Genomic DNA, 21,529 nt, shown 5'->3' on the forward strand with positions numbered 1-21,529 from the left:
GTATCTAAGTAGTGTCTTATTGTGTGTTACGTCAAACATTAGCCATCCCTTATGTGTATTTTCTCTAAGTGCTAATTGCTATTAGTAGGCAAGTAGACAGGCAGGTCTTCCTATATGAAGAAAAATTATTAATGGTCTTTCTGAAGGAGGTTTTTTGTAAAAAATCAGTGGACAGATGGGAATAATAGAACCATTTATGGAAACTTCTGGTTGATTTTGACATGTCAGAGAGTGGCAAGAAACATTCTTGTATTAATAGCAAATGCACAAATTGGTCATTGAAAAGCGTTTTACTTTGGGGGGAATTTTACATAAAATTGTACTAGAGCTCATTACAAAGTAAATAATAAATCTATCTTCCTTATGCTGGTGAATAATGCTTATCAGATGAAGAAATTGGAAAGCCTCCATAGTGGCACTGATCATAGGATTAGCACACTTAAAGATATGTACCAGTCTTCCGTCAAAGATATTGAGTGTTTTCACAACCTGGTATTTAAAAGATGCATGTTCCTGAGATGATAACAGCAACAGCAAACAAAAAACAGCAACAGCAACAAACAGCAAACAACAGCAGTAACACAGACCTCCATTTTTAGAATGATCATAAACAAGAAAATCTTGCAGTGGATCCTGAGTTAAATATCACATATTTAACAGCTCTGGATTTAAAACTTCTTTCCTCTGGGCAGTTTTATCTTTCAGATATTTTGGTGTTTGGATTGATCAGTCATAAGTCCATGTACTGTATATGTTATATCATGTACTGCAGAATATTACAATGTAAACAGAATTAAAATGATGTATCAAATATTTTTCTTGTGCGAACAGCAATGATATCTAGTATATTAGTGATAATTTTTTAAAAAAATATTAGGAATCATTTAGAGGTGGATCTCTCAAAAGTAGTAATGACCTAATTCTGCTTTCACTAAAGACAGTGGTAAATTTCCATGTAATGGGAACTGAATTTGGCCACTGCTCTGAGAATTCCACCTTTAGGCTAAGCATTATTCAAGTGCTTAATCAAAAATTCTGCTTGTTTTCTACTTGGTTATTATTCCTATGGTGAGTTTAATTGCTATTATATGAACAGAGCATTTGACTGGAGCTATTTGTTAGTTTCCAGTTGATAAGCATTCAGTTGTTATGCACAGTTTGTGGTAAGTTATGTTAAAGAGTACCTTACTTCTGTGAGTGTAGTTCATATGAGTAAGTCTGCAAACATGAAACCATTTAGAGCTATTAGTTTCCATTGTCATTAACAACTCATAACAATACCATTATTCATTCAAATACTGCAAATTCATAGTCCTTTTATGTATGAGAAAGTATTATTCAGGCATAGGCAATATTCAGTGTTATACTTAGCATGAGGTTTGGGATTTTCAGAGGTTGTGCAAGCTTCACATTCCATACATGTACAACATTCTATTCAAAGTTCATACTGAAAGATTCTGTTTTTTCAAGCCCTTTTCCTCCCCAGTACAAAACCTGGAAAGGACAATTATGATCATAATGGTAGACAGAAAAATTGCACAAATTAATACAACTGTCAAATACAACTAACAATATTTTTTCTTGCCTTTTTTTCGTATTGCATATTTAATCATTAAATGTGCTTGCTTTCAGTCTTTTGTATTTGACTTAAATATTTATAATCCTTTTTTTATACTGTACAGTTCTGCCATACTCCTAATTTCTTCTTTAACTGTGGAGCCTCATCAGGAACATCAAAAATACAGTGCATTGATCCCAAAAGCAGTTAGAGGAGCAGAGGAGAAAATAAGTTGTCACATGCATGCATTTTTTTAAAACACAAAATTTTGACCTGTTCAGATAAACAGTATGTACAACCAGTGTATCTGTTTAGCCATGATCCCTTTGATAAAATGTGGCATTCCTTCATGAATTACATGTTACCTAGGGGGATAGTTCCAGACTTTCATACAATGCAGGAATACCCCTTTCATTTCAGAATTATTGCAGGCAACAAATTTACGTTCTGGAAATACACTTATTTAACTCCCTCGTCTCTTTCTTAGCACCTCAATTCAGGCAGAATTTGATAGTTTTCACTATGTTTTTGTATCCTTCAAGAGGTTTTGACTAACAATTTCTATGCATTTTTTTCTTTTTTTTTTTCTTCTCAAGTCAAATATACAAAAGCTGGAAAGACAGATGTATGATATTGTAGCATATAAATGATAAGACTAAATATTCTTATGGAAAGCTTACTGCCTGTGTTTAAATGATATTTTGATATCCACTTTGTATTCTTATATTTAATGGACAAAGATAGATGTATTTTTTGTGTCTATTTTCCTTTATATTTTGTGTTGTCATTATATCACTGTAACATCAAGCATTCCATTTTCACATCACAACACTTCTTAGGGATAATAATGTTTTCACATATTAGATATTTACAAAAATGAACATATTCCTGAAGTTTCTGCACAGTTTTATAGTTTGATTAAAATGTCAGGTTTCTGTACTTTGATTTCAAGATATGTTGGATTTCATGCACACTAGGATGTCTAGTATTCCTTCAATTCCCTTTTTTTGAGTTTAACCCATGTTTTCAACAGGAGCCACTCTGAGTCATTTTGTCAGTGAAAAAAAAAATCTGTCAATTACCTAAGAGAAAAGTATATTTTTGTGAGTTTCTACTATATAGGATTTTATATAAGTCTTTAGTTTACATTTAATGCATATATCCCTTAGAAGTTCTGATTAAGTTTTTAGTTTAAGAAAAAAATAACAGCAGTCATTGAAATGCTAAACCAGTAGTGTTTTCAAAGAAGAGTATTCAAATGCATATATTTATCTGTGAAAACCCCACAAAAACTACTGCTCTTTGCAGACTAATATAGCCATTGCATCTGTTTGTACTCTATTTGTCCTGGTATATGGAAATTTTCCTAGGACACAAGAATGGGTTAAAGACTCCTCAGATATTTTCACAAAATGGACAGTTTAGTAGGCACAGACAAAGGAGACGCAAAGACAACTGAGAGGCCATTATGTGGATTAATTCAAAAAGCCGTTTTAGCCCTTGGAAGATATCCCAGTGTCCTAGAATTAGGCAATGACAAAGTTGAGCTTTATGTCTCTTGTGTGCAATCACTTACTTCTCCACCTTTCAGCTGGCACTGTATACCCTTTGGCTATTACTGAGAATGTAGCTGAGTTTTAACTCATTATTGTGATAACAACTCAGCAGCTGACACCGGAGGCCTTGTTCTTAATGGGCATGTTCTCTGAATTCTACTGGGATTCCTTTGTTGTGAGTGAGAATGGATGAGAGAGAGAAACCTAATTGCTCAGCAGCAACGACATACTGACTCTGTAAGGGAGAAGTTACGTGAATAACTCATGCCAGCTGTCTGAAGTAGTGGAGACTCTGACTAACTGCTTTAATGCCTATTTTAAGAGTAAAATTTTAATGTGACCAGGGAGATAGTAAGAAGCACAAGGAAAGTAAAAATGAGCCAGAAATATGAATGCAAACTAGTCTTATACTTTCTTTCTGGAAGATTATTAGTTCTATATTGCTGTCAGCTCAGGTTTATGTTCTCATTCATATTAACAGGACTGATTTAAATGCAAAGTAATACATGGAAAATAGACTGCCAACCGCCTTTCAAAAACAAACCAAATCCAAAACAAAATCCAACCCCACTCTCCCACCCCCAGCTAAATTGTGGTATGACAGTCTATTTTGGCAGCTTAGTAACTCAAGTATTTTATACTATCTAAAATAATTTTCTAGTACAGTAGCATTTTATGTCTTCACTTACTGAAGTATGCTCTCTGCCACTGGCCCTATTTACTCTCATCAGTTGTAAAGTCAAGGATATTATTTGCTATTATTATAGAGATTAGGACTTCCCTTCCTTCCCTTCCCTTCTTTTCCCTTCCCTTCCCTTTCTTTTCCTTCCCCTCGCCTCACCTCGCCTCCCCTTCTCTTTCTCTTTTTCCCTTTTTCTCTCTTCTGTGTCAGTATACGTGTAAACCAAGGGTGGAAAACCATATACTGTCCACACCAAATATAAAAGTCTGCAACTTGAAACAGAAGTCTCTCCACAGTTCTGAACTTTAGTAGCAGATGGGTTTTCACAGCTTGACATTTTGAGCAAGAGTAGATTTTTGAATTTCCCAAAAGCTCCAATAGAAAGTGACCCAAAATGTCACAGTTTAGCATAATTTCAGGAAAGATAGAATAGTTTAGGAATATTCTGCAAACCAATGTATTATTTTTGCATAACTGTAGTTAGATTGAAGCAGGGAATAAGAGTGAAGAAATTTAAAAAAAAAAGTCTTTTAATGTGTGCTTTAACATTCAAAATTACTTCTGCTTTGGCTCTAGTGAAGGTGTTCCCCAGGGACATGAAGAAAGGAATCACAATACAGCTGAGCATGTGGTAAAGTGTCAACACAAATACAGTTCTTAATCAAGTGAAGTAACAAATTCCATCCTTAGTGCCAATGTAGTTCTTACCTCATAAGGCGTTATTTGGTGAGTTTAAATACCTCAGAAGACTGGGATTTTCAACAGAAACTATTTTTTGTTTTTGATTTGGCATCTCTTTTAGGTCATTTTTGCCATATATGAATATGAAACTAGATAAACTTCTTCATAACAGAAATGGTGACACATATCATTCACTTAGTGAACTGTAGAAAGCCCATATGCTCCAGTCTACTGTTTTATGCCAACAATTAATAGTAGATAAAATTTTAAAAGCTTACTTTAGAAAACTATCCAAGTTCAAATTATTTTCTTATGTTTAAAAAATTCATAAAATCAAACCATCTCATGACAATGTCAGTTATTCCCCAATAAGAAATAATATGTGAATAGTCATAAGGGAATAGATCTTGAAAATGTCATGCATGTAATTAGTTTTTCAGAAACCATCTGATCTATGGACATGAGGGGATGATTAGTGTGATAAAGGCTTGAGAGATCAGTCACTTCAGCTATGTTGCTACTTTTTATTGTTAACTTTACAAAAACAAAAAAGATGTAAACAAAAGTCAACTGAAAATTTCAAATATTTGCAAACAGAATTATAATGAAGGTAAATACAATCTGTCAAATATTTATATAGAGAGGTTCAGGTTCTAAAAAATCTTTAGTACTTTATGGGATTGAAGAGTGAATAGTTCTGGGAACAGCCATACTTGTCCCAACAGCTATATTCGTCATATTTTTGGTGTTAATGAAGTTGAGCAAAATGGTTGTCTATCACATAAAATACAGACTCAGGGACAGTTTCAGAAAGCGTAGAATTGGCTAATATATGTATATGCATGCACTTGTAAATGCATTCCAGAAATAGAAAAGCAGGAACCAACCTATGCCTAAATTAATTTTTCAGAATATTCTTTGTGTGTTTTTTTGGTGACTTTTTTTGTTTTCTTTGTGCCCCTTTTCTGAATGATAGAAATGTAGATACTTTAACATCAGAAACTATGATGATAAGTATTTTCTAGATTTAGGAAGAGATAAAATGATTGCTAGTGAATCTGGATAACCATTTTGCATCAGATGACAGATTCTGAATCAAACTGAATTACTGTAATGTTCATTGCAGTCCTATTTAGATACAAGTGTGCTCTAACCCCAGAGCCTCAATGAGGTTGGAAGATCAACCTAAGGGAGTTGATCTCCAAGGGGAGATTTTCTCTGTTCTTGAAGAGTATCTTGCAGATGGCTTTTAATATTCAAAAGATCACTTTGGCCTATGAGTTTAGCATAACTCAGAAACTCCTGTCAGCTTTAAAATTTACCTTTGGAAATAGTCCATAATATTCCTCACAGCAAATTTAATGATTATGGTAAAGCAAGAGCTTGGAAGAATGTTTTGTAATTGCATAATTCCAAGTTCAGTTTTCAAACTATGTAAATGCTGTGTTCAGTGCTTTTGTTTGGTCATGTAGATTACTCTTCCACTAAGAAAATAAATAGTAAACTGTAGCCTGAACACAAAGTTTCTGTAACTATTAGGAAAACAACCCTTTCTAGCTTCTTGGGGAAAAAAACATAGGTTCTGTAATGCTGGCCACTGATCTGAGTCACTGTTGTGCTCTACTGGGACAAATGATGAGGCAGTTAATTTTTCAGGAAGCAGTTCCTGAAGCATGAAGCAATCATAGCAGCATGAATTTAAAAAAAAAACAACATTTTAACCCATGTTAATAGTCTGGAAGAGCTTACATGTTATATTGTATATAGAATTACTACCAGTTGCCTTTTTAGTCCAGGAGTACTTTCCATTTAGAAAAAAAGGATAGTTAGGGTTGGAAAGGACCTTAAGATCATTTAGGTCCAACCCCCCTGCCATGGGCAGGGACATCTCACACTAAACTATGACACAATGTCTTTCTTTAACCTGTTCTTGAATTCTGCCAGCCATGGAGCACTCACAGCTTCCCTGGGCAGCACATTCCAGTTCCTCACCACCCTAACAGTAAAGAACTTCTTCCTTATATCCAATCCAAACTTCCCCTGTTAAAGTTTGAACCCATTACCCAACTTTCTCAGCATGACTTCATATGAGAGGTGCTCCAGTCCCCTGATCATCCTCATGGCCTCCTCTGGACTTGTTCCAACAGTTCCATGTCCTTTTTATGTTGAGTACATCAGAACTGCGCACAGTACTCCAAGTGAGGTCTCACGAGAGCAGAGCAGAGTAGAGAGGCAGGATCACCTCCTTCAACCTGCTGATCACAATTCCTTTTGATGCAGCCCAGGATACGGTTGGTTTTCTGGCCTGCAAGCGCACACTGCTGGCTCATGCTCATTTTCTCATCAACCAACACCCCCAAGTCCTTCTCCACGGGGCTGCTCTGAATCTCTTCTCTGCCCAACCTGTAGTTGTGCCTGGGGTTGTTCCGACCCAGGTGTGGGACCTTGCACTTGGCATGGTTAAACTTCATGAGGTTGGCATCAGCTCACCTCACAAGTGTGTCAAGGTCCCTCTGGATGGCATTCCTTCCCTCCAGCGTATCAAAGGAAGCACACAGCTTAGTGTCATCGGCAAACTTGCTGAGGACGTACTCAATCCCACTGTCCATGTCGCCGACAAAGATGTTGAACAAGATCTGTCCCAAAACCAATCCCTGAGGGACACCACCCATTACTGGTCTCCAGCTGGACATCGAGCCGTTGACCACAACACTGTGCATGCGGCCATCTAGCCAGTTCTTTATGCATCAAGGGGTCCACCTATCAAATTGATGTCTCTCCAATTTAGAGACAAGGATGTCATGTGGGACAGTGTCAAACACTTTGCACAAGTCCAGGTAGACGACGTCAACTGCTCTACCCCTGTCCATGATTTCCGTAGCCCCATCATAGAAGAACACCAAATTGATCAGGCAGGATTTGCCATTAGCGAAGCCATGCTGGCTGTCACCAAGGACCTTGTTGTTTTTCATGTGCCCTAGCATGCCTTCCAGGAGAATCTGCTCCACGATTTTGCCAGGCACAGAGGTGAGACTGACTGGTCTGCAATTCCCCGGGTCATCCATTTTCCCCTTCTTGAAAATGGGGGTTATATTTCCCTTTTTCCAGTAGTTGGCAACTTCACCTGACTGCCATGATTTTTCAAATATGATGGTCAGTGGCTTAGCAACTTCATTCGCCAGCTCCTTCAGGACCCATGATGGATTTCATCAGGTCCCATGGGCTTGTGTATGTTCAGGTTCTTAAGATGGTCTCGAATCAGATCCTCTCCTTCATTGAGTAATATTTTATTTTTTTCTTACTTTATTAGTAATTGCTTAAATTTTACCATCGCTCTTGCATTGCATGTACCATTCAGTGTTTTATTTAATGTGACTCAGTAATGTTTTTTAATGTATGCATAGTTTAAATAATAAAATTACTGTAAAACCTCACCTTGAGAGCTGTCACTGAGCTAGTGTTTTCACAGGACTTTCATTAAGTTTGCTGTCACAAACTTTTGGCTGCAGTTGTACAATAGTTTCTTACTGAGGTATTTATTCTGCACTTGTTCCACTCTGGATTTAGAGTTTTCTGTAGCCACAGGTGTACATTAAAGGTCTTTTTTGTTGAATGCCAGGAACCAATAAAGACATGTATACACATCTAGCTACAAAGAAAATGGCACTTTAAAGCAAAGATGTTTTTATCATGGGCAGTTATATGTCTGGAAATTAATTTAAAAATCTAGGATGCTTCTGTTCTCTTCACTGAGTAGTCCTCCGTTGTATTTTGCTACTCTTAATAGTCTAGCTACAAGGATGTGAGATTTTTCAAATAATCTTCTCAATATATTCTTATCAAGAGTTAGCATCTATGTGTCTGTGTGTGTTCATGCTTGTCTGAAGGATCAGTTTTTAGTCTATAATGAATAGCATGGCTCAGATATCAACAAAGATAATAAGCCAGGTAAACTTTTTCATAATATTGATATCCTATTTTTTCTGTAACAAAATATTTCAAATAACCATTTTATATTATAAAAGAATGGGAAATGTGGATACCAAAACTGTATGAAACAAAAAAGTCATAAAACATACAATTGCTTACCACCCACTGACCAATGCCTGGCTCCTCCCCTAACAGCAATCTGTCCTTTCGGTTAACTCCCCCCAGTTTATATATTGGGCATGACGTGCTGCAGTGTGAATAGCTTTGGATAGTCCAGATCAGGTGTCCTGCCTCTTCTCTATTTACTTGTGCTCCTCCTCACTGCCAGATCATGAGAGACTGAAAAGTCCTTGATCAGGGTAACTGACACTGAGCAACAACTAAAACATCGGTGTGCTATCATAATTTTTCTCAGACTATGGCAGTATTTTATTCTAATGTTCTAATAGTCTAATGTTCTATGACTGTTCAGCAACAAAGTAACAAAACTCAAAGGAGCAACTGTTTTCTAAGGAATGTAAAGGTCTGCATTTATCAGAAGGACAGGAAGATATAGGTGGACAGGTGACAACAAACAGATATCTTTGGCCAAATAGCTCATTAATACTTTCTGTTTCTCAAGCCTATTTAGTGTCGAGATTGAAAGCTGGATATAAGTAGATCAGGGTGGAAATCCATTTGCAAATTATTGAAATAGCAAACATTGCATGCAGCAGAAGGTAAAGCATTTTCTTCATGTTTTTCATAATATAGCACACAAAGTAATTCTGGTACTGTGGGCCATGGAGGATCCCACAATGAACAGGTGGACATTTCCTAGAGGATCTGAAGTCTGTGGAAAGTCCATGCAGAAGCACTTTATCCTGAAGTTTTTTATCCCATAGGAGGGACTCCATGTTGGAGATGAAGAAAAGTGTCAGGAGGAAGGAGCAGCAGGGAGGAACTGTGACATACTGACTGCATGCTTCCATTCTCCCATGCTGCTAAAGGCAGGTAGTGATGAGTACCTTGTTCCAGAAGTAAGTATCTGAGCCTGGGAAAAAAGGAGAGAAGGGATACTAGGTAAAGTTTTGTTTCTTTTTTATTTTTAGTTTTTGTTTCTCAGTACCTGACTTTGGTTTTGGCAGTAAATAGAGTTAAATTTTGCCACATCAAGTCTTTCCATGACAGTAACCAGTAAGTGATCTCTCTTTATCTCTTCACCTTCCCTTCCCTATTTCCCATTTTTCCCTTCATTTTCCTCTTTTTTCCCTTTTCTTTCTTTTCTTTACCTTTTTTTTTTTTTTTTTTAAGTGAGAGCAAATCATTCTCGTCACCAGAAGTTCAGCCCTTTTCTGCTCTACTTCTAGACATACTGATACCATTTCCACCACAGGACTGTTCTAAAATGAGAAAAGGTATTTTTATTATTGTCTGTTCTTTCTAACCTTATATAAATGTATCTCTGTAATTTGAACAATAATAACTTCAGCAGGTGTCCATTACTCTTTTTTTTTAAATTATTTCTCTTCAGGGTCTATGGCCACCACTGCTCACTGCACCCCTGGTACATTATAAACAAAAGCTGCCCACAGTGACAATTAAACTACTGAAATGGCAATTAGGAAAATCTCTTCAAGAAAGAATTACAACTTGCCTCATACTTTATGCAGTATTCTAGTGAGAACATCTGTATATGCATGTATGCAGAGTATGAAGGCTTTATGTGAACAGAAGTGTTTTTGCACATGAAATCTGAAGGGGGGGAAATGTTGGAAATAGAGAACATAAAGAATGAAGCTTGTAATACAGTCTGTATAATTTTGGGGCTAGGTGTATGTGTTTATAACTGAAATGTTATTTATTATCATCGATTATTAATTAGTAGTATGTACTAATTCTACCTAGAACATTTTTCATACTGCATTACTGAAAATGCTTGGCTTGTGCTCTTTGAACATTTATAAAATCCAGCTGCTTTGCTTGTAGAAACAGCTCAGAAGTTGTCCAGCTTTCATAATGTTATTGGGTAACCGAGGAATGTTAACATTTGTTTACTCAGTGAAGTAATACACCCTGGTGGGTGTTTGAAGGTTTTTTTAAATTGTCCCTAATACCTGGAACTGCAGATTTTATTCTTCTTGTCTATACTATTCTTTCTGTAATTTCTTTATATATTCATTGTTTCAGAAGACATTTTTAAATAAGTATCCACTTATTTACATGTATGGTCTTTTGTCACAGTACTTATGAACATATAAAAGTTTCTTAAATTGTTTCTGTTGGATTTCTTTTTTTCCAAAAGGAAGGCCTTATAGAGAATAAGGCAAATGATAGTGCTATACAGGACTTGTCCAAATCTTTGCAAAAACCTACGAGGAAGCCGAGAAATAAACATAGATCTGAAGGGCTGTGGAGAAGGGCCAAAATTGCAGGCCATGTATCTTAAACTTATTCTAATAATCTTTCTTAACTATCTCATACGTTAATATGTCTATATAGAGGTAATAACACACCTCAGATAAATCTGGCCAAAATAGGGCCTTATTCATATTAAAAACTAAATTAAGTTATGATATAATTTTAATATTATAGCCTGCTTCTACAAGGAAGAAATTAGGGAAAAATCTTAACAGTGAGAAAAATTTGGTCAAAGCATACCATCCGATAGAGCTAAAATATATGACTGAATGGAATTATCTTAGATAATATGCCACTATCTGAAAAGGTGAATAAATAGCTATTGTACTCACCTTTTTCAATAATGAGTACTGAAAACAATCTCATTTGACAACACTTTTTTGGAAAACTTTTGTTTAGAATCATTGCATGTTTGAAGAAAAATGTTTCCACTTTGATTTGATTGTTCTCTCTGTAAAATTATAGTAGTATTGTATTCTGCAGCATATGACCATATGAATATATGATTCATGGATGACACTAGGAACAGCTTAGTAAATTATGAGCTCTTAATCAAATGTGATAGCTATTTTTTGTTATTTGCTACTCTATGATTCTATGTGCTGACAGACATGATCAAGACAATAAACCAATGACAGCACTAAAAAGATGAAATAAACTATTAGTTCTTACTTTTGATAGTATATATAGTAAGATATTACTTCTACTGAATGAACAGAGGTGATTTTGAAAAAGTGAGATGACTACAAGTAACAAATGTAACTAATAGATACCAGAAAGACTGATTCAAAATGCAGCAGTGACCAACTTACTTTAAAACTGTTTGGAAATCGTGGTGATGCCCATTTATTTCCTAATAACATTATGATTAAACTGTTCACTTGGGAAGCAAGAAACTGGAGCATAATGCCTTAAAGTTCAAAGCCTCTTTCTCCAAATTTCAAAAGAAAAATTTAACAGCATGGTATGCTCAATCCTTATGTTGAAGCTGTGAACTTACAGAAATGTAGGCTTTTTTTTATACCAAAGAAAATCTATAAGAAAAGACAATATTATGTGCACAGTGGACTGTTATTAGCTATGCTTTCAACAACATAAACATTGTCTACTTATGTTAGATAAAATACGAAGACATTTATAAGACTAGGACACACAAAGCAACAATTCTAATTCCAAGTGAGTGTCCTAACCATTAAGTTACAGAATGGTGTTCCTGTTTATGTGTCCTGTACACTGGCACTTCCTTGAAATTAATAAAAAGACTGCTTCTTTTCCACTCAGGCAAGGCGATTAACTTGGTGCTTTTTGATGCTGTAGATATGAAAGACAGAGCTCCCTCAGGCCCTGAAACCAAAAATTCCTCTTCCTGGTCAAGTGATCAGACAACTAGGCATTGTATTAAAGACTGATGGTGAACACTAGAGCTCTTCCTATGGGTGGAATTACTACAAGCAATGGATATACTCCATTTTTCCCCAAAATATGGGTGCTACAGAATGATTTCAAACTGGATCTTACTTAATAGGTGAGGATGTTCCAAAACTTCTGAATTAATAATTTTGCCTCCAGGAAGAGTTAGGATTTCAGAAACAGATTTCATAAATCATAAAAAAAACCCCATGATTTATATTCCAGAAACTTATTACTACATATGTTCCCAAAATTTTGAAGCAATTCATATACATTGAATTCTCAACCCATGTCTGATAGTCAGTTTGGTTAACATAATTGTCTCAGAGCACCAGCCTAGGGTCATAGGGTAGATTGTTTGTATTTTCACTAGCTTAATTTCCCTTCAAAATTAGTGTCTCAGATCTATGTTGTTGATTAGACTATTCTCTGACTACTGTTTTTAATAGTATTTTCACATTCTTTCCTACCTTAAGAATACAAGGTAAGTATCTGGGCTAGTATATATATATTGGAGCTATAAGCAGTAGATCTATTTTTTAATCAGTTTGCTGCTATTAAATCTATAACTTAATTTGTCACATTAGCTTGGAGTCTTTTGGGGATTTGGTTTGGTTTGATTTTATGGCTGTACAGATGGAAATATGTTTAGTTAGGCACTTTTTTTCCACAGCTTCTGCTGATGGTACATACAGATAATAACTTGCTATAAAATAATCTCTTTATCTCTTTGTTGTTTAATCTTTCCTGTGTTCTAGGCCTGCCACTGGTGATAGTTTATTGGAATCGTGCACTTATTTTTGAAGTCATAGTACTAGATACTTCTGTTATAACTATGGCTGAATATTCACAGCTTGGAAAAGACTAAGGCAGGCATTGTTTAGGTTATGCTTAGTGTAGACAATTTAGCTATTCTTTGCCTCTACTTCTCTACTGAAAAGCTGGAGTGGCAGCAGATGTAGAATGATACTTGAAGGAATTTTTCTGTAGTGTCTCTGCCTGTGAACTATGGTTTTTTCCCTGCCTCTGCCCAATAGCTCAACACAGAATGAACTAAAAATTTCATTTTACAAAGAAGAACCAGTAGTTAAATTCAGCAGGCAAATCTTTCCTTTTTCTCCATTACTCATGAATAAAAGCAGAAAGCCTTTAATATGTCAAAAATAATGGAAACCTTCCCTAGGGATATTTTCCATCTTGGCCTTTGCCATCATGCATTCTCAGGCTCACATTACTTTTCACATTGTGTTTTGCTGTTAAGGTGGAAACATAAGTAATATAAAAAATAATCTCCACACCATTTCCTTAAAGTCCACTAGTGTTCTCTTTTTTCTTTTTATCTTTATATGAATAAAACCAATTTCCTTTCTTTTTCATTTCACTGTCAAATGCGTAACACTAATGGATTAGACTGATTTCTTCCTGTGTTGAGTCTAACACTAGGTAATAGTTTGTTTATACAGTTCATTTCCTTAAAAATAAAAATGTGAAAGAAATAATGAATAAGAAAATATCAATTTTATAACTTTTTAATGGGTAAAGCCATTGGCACACAAGTGACAATGTTGCTGACAATGACTTTGGCAAAGCCAGATGCTTTTAGTTTAGTGTTTGAAAGCTATCTGAGAGCAGTGAGTGGATGCTATTTGATTTGTAGCTATGACTTAAAAGACAATAGATGAGCACACAAAAAAGGAGAACTTATTACCATGGAACAGCAGCTGGAAGATATGGAAAAAGCAAAAGCAAAGTTATATGTTCCTTGCTTTTTGTTGGTTTGGGGTGTTTGTTTTTTGTTTTTTTTTTAATTCTCTTTATAGCTGAAATTTCTTTTCTCAGAAGTAATTGCTTTAAATTAGTTCCAGGGGGTCAGTGTCTTTATCACCATTACAGCTAAGTACAAGTTTTTATGTTTTCATTTTATATGGTAAAATAGGAAATGGGATTACAGTATTTGATCATCTTTCTGGATTTATCATTGGTACAAGGTGCTGCATCACATTTGGAAATGAATCTAAAGCGCGGATTCCTCACTGTTACTGTGTAAAGAATTCTTCTGTTTTTAATTTTTTTTTTTTTTATTTAATGTTTGGAAGAAAGATCTCCCTTTAAAATTTTAAAAACCGTACTCCCTGAGCCTCAAAGCAGAGATTAGCAGAAGATCTGATGAGTCATCTGAAAATGTAACTGAACAAGAATTGCATTACTGGCTCTGTTCCAACAATTCAATATCTTAAACAGAATTTATTCCCCCCCTTCTAGGGATATTTTATATATTACAAGGCTTCCTTTGAATGTTCACTGACTAGTTTTGACCAGCCTAGCTGACAGAACAAAGCTATATATATATAAATCGTGCATGCACAAAGAGATTTTGTCTTTCTTCATAAATATACACTTGCCAAAATATAAAATAAAACGAGTATGAAATCCTTCCTGCTTTGGCAGCTGAAGGTCTAAACCACAAATTTTATTCACATTCACCCATACACAGCCTTCTCTGAAATTATTTAGACTCTGATACTTGAGAGCTGAGAAAAATTTAGCGCATTGACATGAGGGTTCATAGAGAAATGTAGAATAGTTGTGGTCTGAGGATCTGTGGCAATTTTTTGCCAAAAAAAGATTTGTTCTTTTTTTTGCTAGCTATAGTAGAAATAGGAATTTGATCAGAAAATTTAAGCTGTTTTGCTCATGTGTACCACTTTACTAGACTTTGTTCATCTTGAACATAAAAACAAAGCAAGTATGAATTCAGAAATTTATAATTTTGTAGCTCATTACACTTGAAACAAGATTATTAACTCATAATTCTTCTTGGAGAGTTATTTTGTCCTTAATGCTATCACTTTCCCAACAATCAGGAAGAAAATTATATCATTATATACATAATGCTGACTTGGTGAGGTTTATATCTTCGCTTATGATACAGCTGGGTTAGAAAAAGACTAGCTAGGCTAAGGAAGTCATATTCTGTCCAATGCTGATTGTTACATTTTAGAGGCTTGATTTGAATGTAAGCAACTCTCTCTAGTAAATCTAGTATTATCAGCTATAATCTGAGAGCCAAATTCTTCCGTTTTTATTCATACACAACAGCCCAATGTCTAATCCCTGAGTTCAGATGACACTTTTTAACTAGTATTTAGCTTTAAATATTTCAGAGCCTGTTAAAAGCCTGAAAAACACTAAGTAAGAAGACACAGAGACCTTTCACTCCTAAGGTGAATTGATTTCATCTAACTTTAGATGGTGTATCACACATGAAGCTTTTTTCCAAGAGGCATTGTAGAGAAATAAATATCACCAAAAAGGTTTTAATCCCACATGTTGTAATGATCTATCTTAGAATAGGGTGAACCACCTTCTGGAAGTCTTGCTCTTTCTCTGCTGACTGATGAAATTATTCTAATGAAGTCATCCTTCAGTAATTTTCAATGAAGGCTGAGGTGAATCTGGGAGATCTCAGTGAATAGCTGCACAGAGCTAACTGCTGTGAAAAAGCTAACAACAGAGACAAGATTTGAATCTTACCATACAGATATTTTACTTGAGGGTACACTTAAGCCTTCTCTATAACTATAACGTTCACATTTTTCTTGAATTAAAGGACCAGTGCTTTTTGCAAGTGCCTTCATGTGTCTCATTATACTTACAGTTGAAGCGTGGTGTTTCAGTCTGGTGGCATTCAGCTCAGTACCTTGCCACATTCTAGCCCCCTGGCTATAGAGTACTCTGAGATTAGAGGAACATTCTTTGACCTTCAACCACTTAAAGATGTTTCCCTAGTGGATTCTATTATGAAGCATGATTCAATTAAGTTTATTTGTGCCAGAAATAAAATATAGAGGAAAAAATTCTTTCCTTGTAAACAGCACACGCATCAAAAAGAATAAATATCTACATTCTTCTCCCTGTTCCATTAACTATTCCATATTTTATGCGAGAACTGTTTCATGTAAATGTGTAGACAGTCTTATGAAGCTTGGATTTGATTTCAAAACTAACCATGTTGTATATATTATTCTTTCAGTGGTGACTATAGCTGAATTCTCAGAGTACAAGGTGCATAAAAGTTTGCATAAATTACTTACTAAGCTTTTGTTAAAAATACAGAATCCCTAAGCTTCAAGTTCTTAGAGTCTAGGAGACTATCTAGGAAGCATCATAAAAGTTTGCCTTTTTACAATACAATTCCTTAGATATCAACTAGCAAACTCCAGTCTGCTGTCAGAGTCAGGCTACATGATCAGATGTGGTTTTGCTCTTTCATATTAGCATTCATAGCTTAATAAATGGAGATAATATTCTTATTTTGGCAATTAAGTATTTATGAAGTTTCAATAAACCAAAAAGTTGATTTGGTTTTACTTTTTGGTTTTGCTTTCACCTGCTGCTGGACCACTGGTTCCTTCTCTAACATGAAGTAATTTTAATTCTTTTCTGAAGAATAGCATATTTTAACATGACTGGTGTTAATGGGAAGAAAACGATTCTGGCTTTTTGTTTTCTTTGGTGAGAAAAGCACTGCAAACAGTGCCATAATTGCTGTACTGATCTACAAAGCAATAGCTGTACCTGCAATTCACAGGAGTCTCACACAAAGCTCAGTGCTGCAAGACAGCATATACAGTAATGATTGAAACTCACAAAGAGTTTCCAACAAGAAATGTCTGGATTCTGACTGGTTATAAGAACTTTGTTATTGGTAGTTGAATAGTGGTAGGGACCTACTGAGCTGTAAGCCAAAATGGCATTCAAAACTGACTCATATCAAGTGTTAGCTGATAAGAGAATTTAGTATCTTAATTGTCAAGTAAACTGTATTAACTTCATCAAGTTTCAGAAGCTATTTCTTGTCAGTTTCCATAGTACTATTATTATCCAACCTTTTCCATGACCTCTGAAAGTTAAACTACTCTTAGTGCCTTATTTCCTTTCCTTTAATGCCCCCTAATCTCAGCAGTTCACAGAATCCTACTACTCTTTTCTACAATCTCTGAAAATCTTTCTTTAAACTTTGCTTCTTTTAGTTTCTTTCTGAGATGCTCCAGGCAATTTGTCATCAAGTAATGAACTCCAGTTGACACCCTGTGTTCCAGTACTTGTTCACCATGTTTCAACCCAATAACTTCAATGTGTTTTTTCAGTTAGGTGTCTGTGTCCTATTTAAATTCTACCTTGCCTAAGGACTTTCCATGTTGGAACTACTCTAAGCTTTCACACCTGTAAAAGAGACATTTTTTCATTTAAACTTGACCCATATTTTATTGCATATAATTTGAGTGATTCTTATAATAGCAACATCAATTTTCTATTAATCCAGTCTAGAATTGTATTGAAATGTATTCTGTAAATTATGATGCAGAATTATTTGATGTGATGGGATATTTTAAAGAGTTGCCCTTAATTCCTATGCTTTAGCATCTAAGTAATTCTGAACAAAACCTATGAGCCTGAAAACACAAGAGAAATTTGCCATTGACAAACACAATGTAGGAAGGTAGTAGAGATCTCCTTTAAGTTAAACTAAAATAATGCGCTCAAGTTTTTTAAATTATAGTAACTTTCCCAGCATACCTCCCCTTCTCCCTTTTTTTTTTTTTTTTTGTTGTCAGCCAGGCTTGTAGTGCTTTTTAGATTTTCCCCAGTTTCCACATTGGAATGTGAAGCTCTTCCACCTGAAAAGCTGCCTCGGACTTTTTTCATCATAATCCCACTTTCTGACTTTTCTATGAACATTTCTTGATCTCTTATTAAAAAGTACACTGATTCACAAAAATTATTATTTTTATTATACACCACCAAGCAGAATCTTGTCAATATCTATATATATCAAAAGTAAATAGTAAGTGGTTTTTAGAATACCTTGACTCACTTTTGTAACCTTATTAATTATAATCTTAGATATAAGATGTTTGATGCAAGTAAATCATGCTTATATGACCCTGAAATGAAACTAATATCCTGAACTTCCTCCTAATAGAGCAGCCTGCTGTTTGTACATTTATTTTTTCAAACTGGCATTCTCTTGCCATTGGGAAGTGAAATAAAGTGGTATGAAGATTCTGACCTTGGAACACAGTAAAATGAAACACTCTGAATGTCCTGATGTACATCTCCAAGTGTATAAACCTGCTGTTAAAGCACTTGAGAGACAATGTTGTTAAACTATATAAGTAAATTTTTCTTGCCACTAGAAAAACCCTTTGGAAAGCCATGTTACTAAGCCCAACAGAAGCTATTTTGGGTTGATACTGATTTTAGATGTATTGATAAGTTTCTGTATGTTCTCGGCTGAAAACATAATGAAATACTTAAATAGCTACAGAATTTAATTATAAAAATCTAAATAAAGGTTGATGACCATCTAGCTTGTTCTAGCCTAATAATATCTACATAAGCATAAAATTTGAGGTCATATAGCTATAATACATAGTATTATTTTAGATAGAGCAAAACACAAAACAATCTGGAGATTAGATGATTTGATCACACCAAGGAAATTGAATGTGTTTTAAAAAATTCATATCTCATAGTATAGTTTCCTGAAGATATTCAAGAAAAATGCCTTCCATAATAATTTCCCTGTCAAAACTGCAATATTAACTGAATTAGAAAATACCTTTCCAAAGAAGTGTATATTGATATAAAGATTTGGAGTGATGAGGAATCGATTTTATAAAAGCTGTAATTTTAAAGCCTTTATTTTACAATAATAATAAAGCCCACTGAAAACAATATAGCCTGGAATAATCTTTACCAAGTTAAATTTAGAATCATAGAACACTTAGGGTTGGAAAGGACCTTAAGATCATCCAGTTCCAAGCCCCCTGCCATGGTCAGGGACATCTCACACTAAACCATGTGTCATGGGTTCAGCAGTAGCTCATGCTCTGCCAGGGAGGAGGGAGAGATAGGGCGCCTGGCCTGGGCTAGTCGGGGAGGTATTCCATACCACAGCACGTCTGCTCGGGGAGGGGACTGGAAGCTGGCCGGGAGGGGAGGGGTTGGCTCTCTCTTTCGGGCTGGCCTTGTGGCAGCAGGTGGTATTGTATTCTCTCTCCCTGTTTGTCTCCTCTAACATTGATTTGTTACTGGTAGCAGTGCTGATTTGTGGTATACCTTAATTGCTGGACTGATTTTACCTCAATCCGTGGGAGTTGTATTCCTCCGGCTCTCCTTCCCATCCCACCGGGAGTGGGAATGTGGGGGAGGGGGGGGAGGGGAAACAAAGGGGGAACTGTGCAGATTTAGTTTAAACCACGACAGTTTTTGGCGCCCAATGTGGGGCACGAACCCATGAAATAATTTATAGTCATTTGTCACAATGTTGTTTTATTGGCTCTCACAGTTTTTTCTCTTGATCTCACGGTTTCAGGATTTTACCAATTACTTGTCATATATATTAGCTGTGTTAGTGTTTATCAAGTATGGGGTTTGGGCTAAGGTTCTGGTCTCATTGTACTTTATGTTAATGACTTGTAATACAATAGAAGCATTGATCATGAAACTGATCTGGTTTATGCTCCCGGTATGGTCACCAACTTTATATTTTGGGAAGTATATAATAGAAGTGCTTAGCAATTTCACATCTTTTTTCTCCTTCTCGGGTGGTCAACCTGTGAAGGAGACATTCTGCTATCCTCCCAGTGTTCTCTCCAGATGGTCTACAACATCATTTGAGGGGTTTGAAGTTTTTGAATGGCCTTTTAATACTGTTGAGACTTGTATGCTGATTGTGATGGGGATCACCATAGTAGCACGCATACAGAGTGTGTTTTGCCTACAATTATTTCATCTGATTTCAAGAGATTAAGCGGAGTCAGGTCTGGTCCTGTATTGGGGTTAAACGACGAAATAGGAGGACCAGGAGATCTTCCCAGAGGCTGGACAGTCATGAGTGGCAGGGTGTGTGGGATAGTATGGGCAAGCATCTAGGTCAGTGGGCCCCTCCAGTACTTTGGAATTTTACTCCCGAACAAGGGAAGAATCCGGAAGAATTAGTAAAACAGCTAAATGAGGTGTGTTGTCGTCCTGGCCATACCAGAGATGGACAAATTACAGCAACGTGCTGGGGCTTGGCCTATGCGTATACGGCCTTGTTCGACACTACACAACCCCTTCAAAAAGAAAAAAAATGTCCCTGGACCTGAGAGCAACACAGAAGACAGTGCAGCTACCCCAGCAACAAGTACAGTTGCTACTCAAACTACAGTGATAATCACTGCATCTGAACTAGAGGACCAATTCGTACCAATATCGGTTGCTCCTGTACACAAGAGAAAAACCAGAAAGGAGGCAAGAAGGAAGAGGCAGGATGAAGAAACTATGCATCCACTACCTGGTCTAGTATCTGATCAGGGGTCATCATCACACAACGAAGAAGAAGAGGTGACTTCTCGATCTCGGACCTCAACTGAGCTGCGGAATATGCAAAAAGATTTCACCCGTCAAGCAGGGGAGCACATCATCACCTGGCTGCTCCGATGTTGGGATAATGGGGCCGATGGTCACGAACTAGCAGGTACAGAAGCCAAGCAGCTGGGGTCACTTGCTAGAGAAGGGGGAATTGACAAAGCAATTGCAAGAGAGAAAAAGTCCTGAGGGATCTTTGGAGGCGGCTTTTGGCAGCTGTGAAAGAGAGTTTCCCACACAAGGATGATGTTATGAGTCGTTAGGCCAAGTGGACTACTATAGACAAAGGCATCCAGTCCCTGAGGGAATCAGCTATCGTAGAGATGATCTACCACACCAAGCCAAATAATGGGAATGTACCCAATGACCCAAATGAAGTCAAATGCACACGACCCATGTGGTGAAAACTTACACGAAACACACCGTCGTCATATGCCCATCCATTGGCAACGGTAACCTGGAATGACATAGCACCACTAACAGTGGATGAAATGGTTCATAAACTCTGAGAATTCGAAGACAATCTTACCCCTTCCGTCATCTCAGCTGTGGAAAAACTGTCTCAGGATCTCAAACATTTGAGGGACGATCTGTCTGATTTATCTAGCTCCTCACGTGTGCCAACACATGTTTCAGCTACTAACAAAAGGCGTCCTATTGCTCGAGAGAGAAAATATATAAGATACACACCACGCGCCACCCTGCGGTTTTACCTGCAGGATCACGGAGAAGACATGACAAAGTGGGATGGACAACCTACTTCAGCCTTGGAGGAACGTGTGAGGGAATTGAAGAGAGGAGCAAGGGCCATGACTGATCGCCCCATGAGAGCTGCAGCTTCAGTCTCTGGTGAACAGGTTCCCAGATGGAGCAGAAGAGCTGATTTTACTCCAG

The sequence above is a fragment of the Melopsittacus undulatus genome, chromosome 7, assembly GCF_012275295.1.
Source record: "Melopsittacus undulatus isolate bMelUnd1 chromosome 7, bMelUnd1.mat.Z, whole genome shotgun sequence".
Classification (NCBI taxonomy): domain Eukaryota; kingdom Metazoa; phylum Chordata; class Aves; order Psittaciformes; family Psittaculidae; genus Melopsittacus; species Melopsittacus undulatus.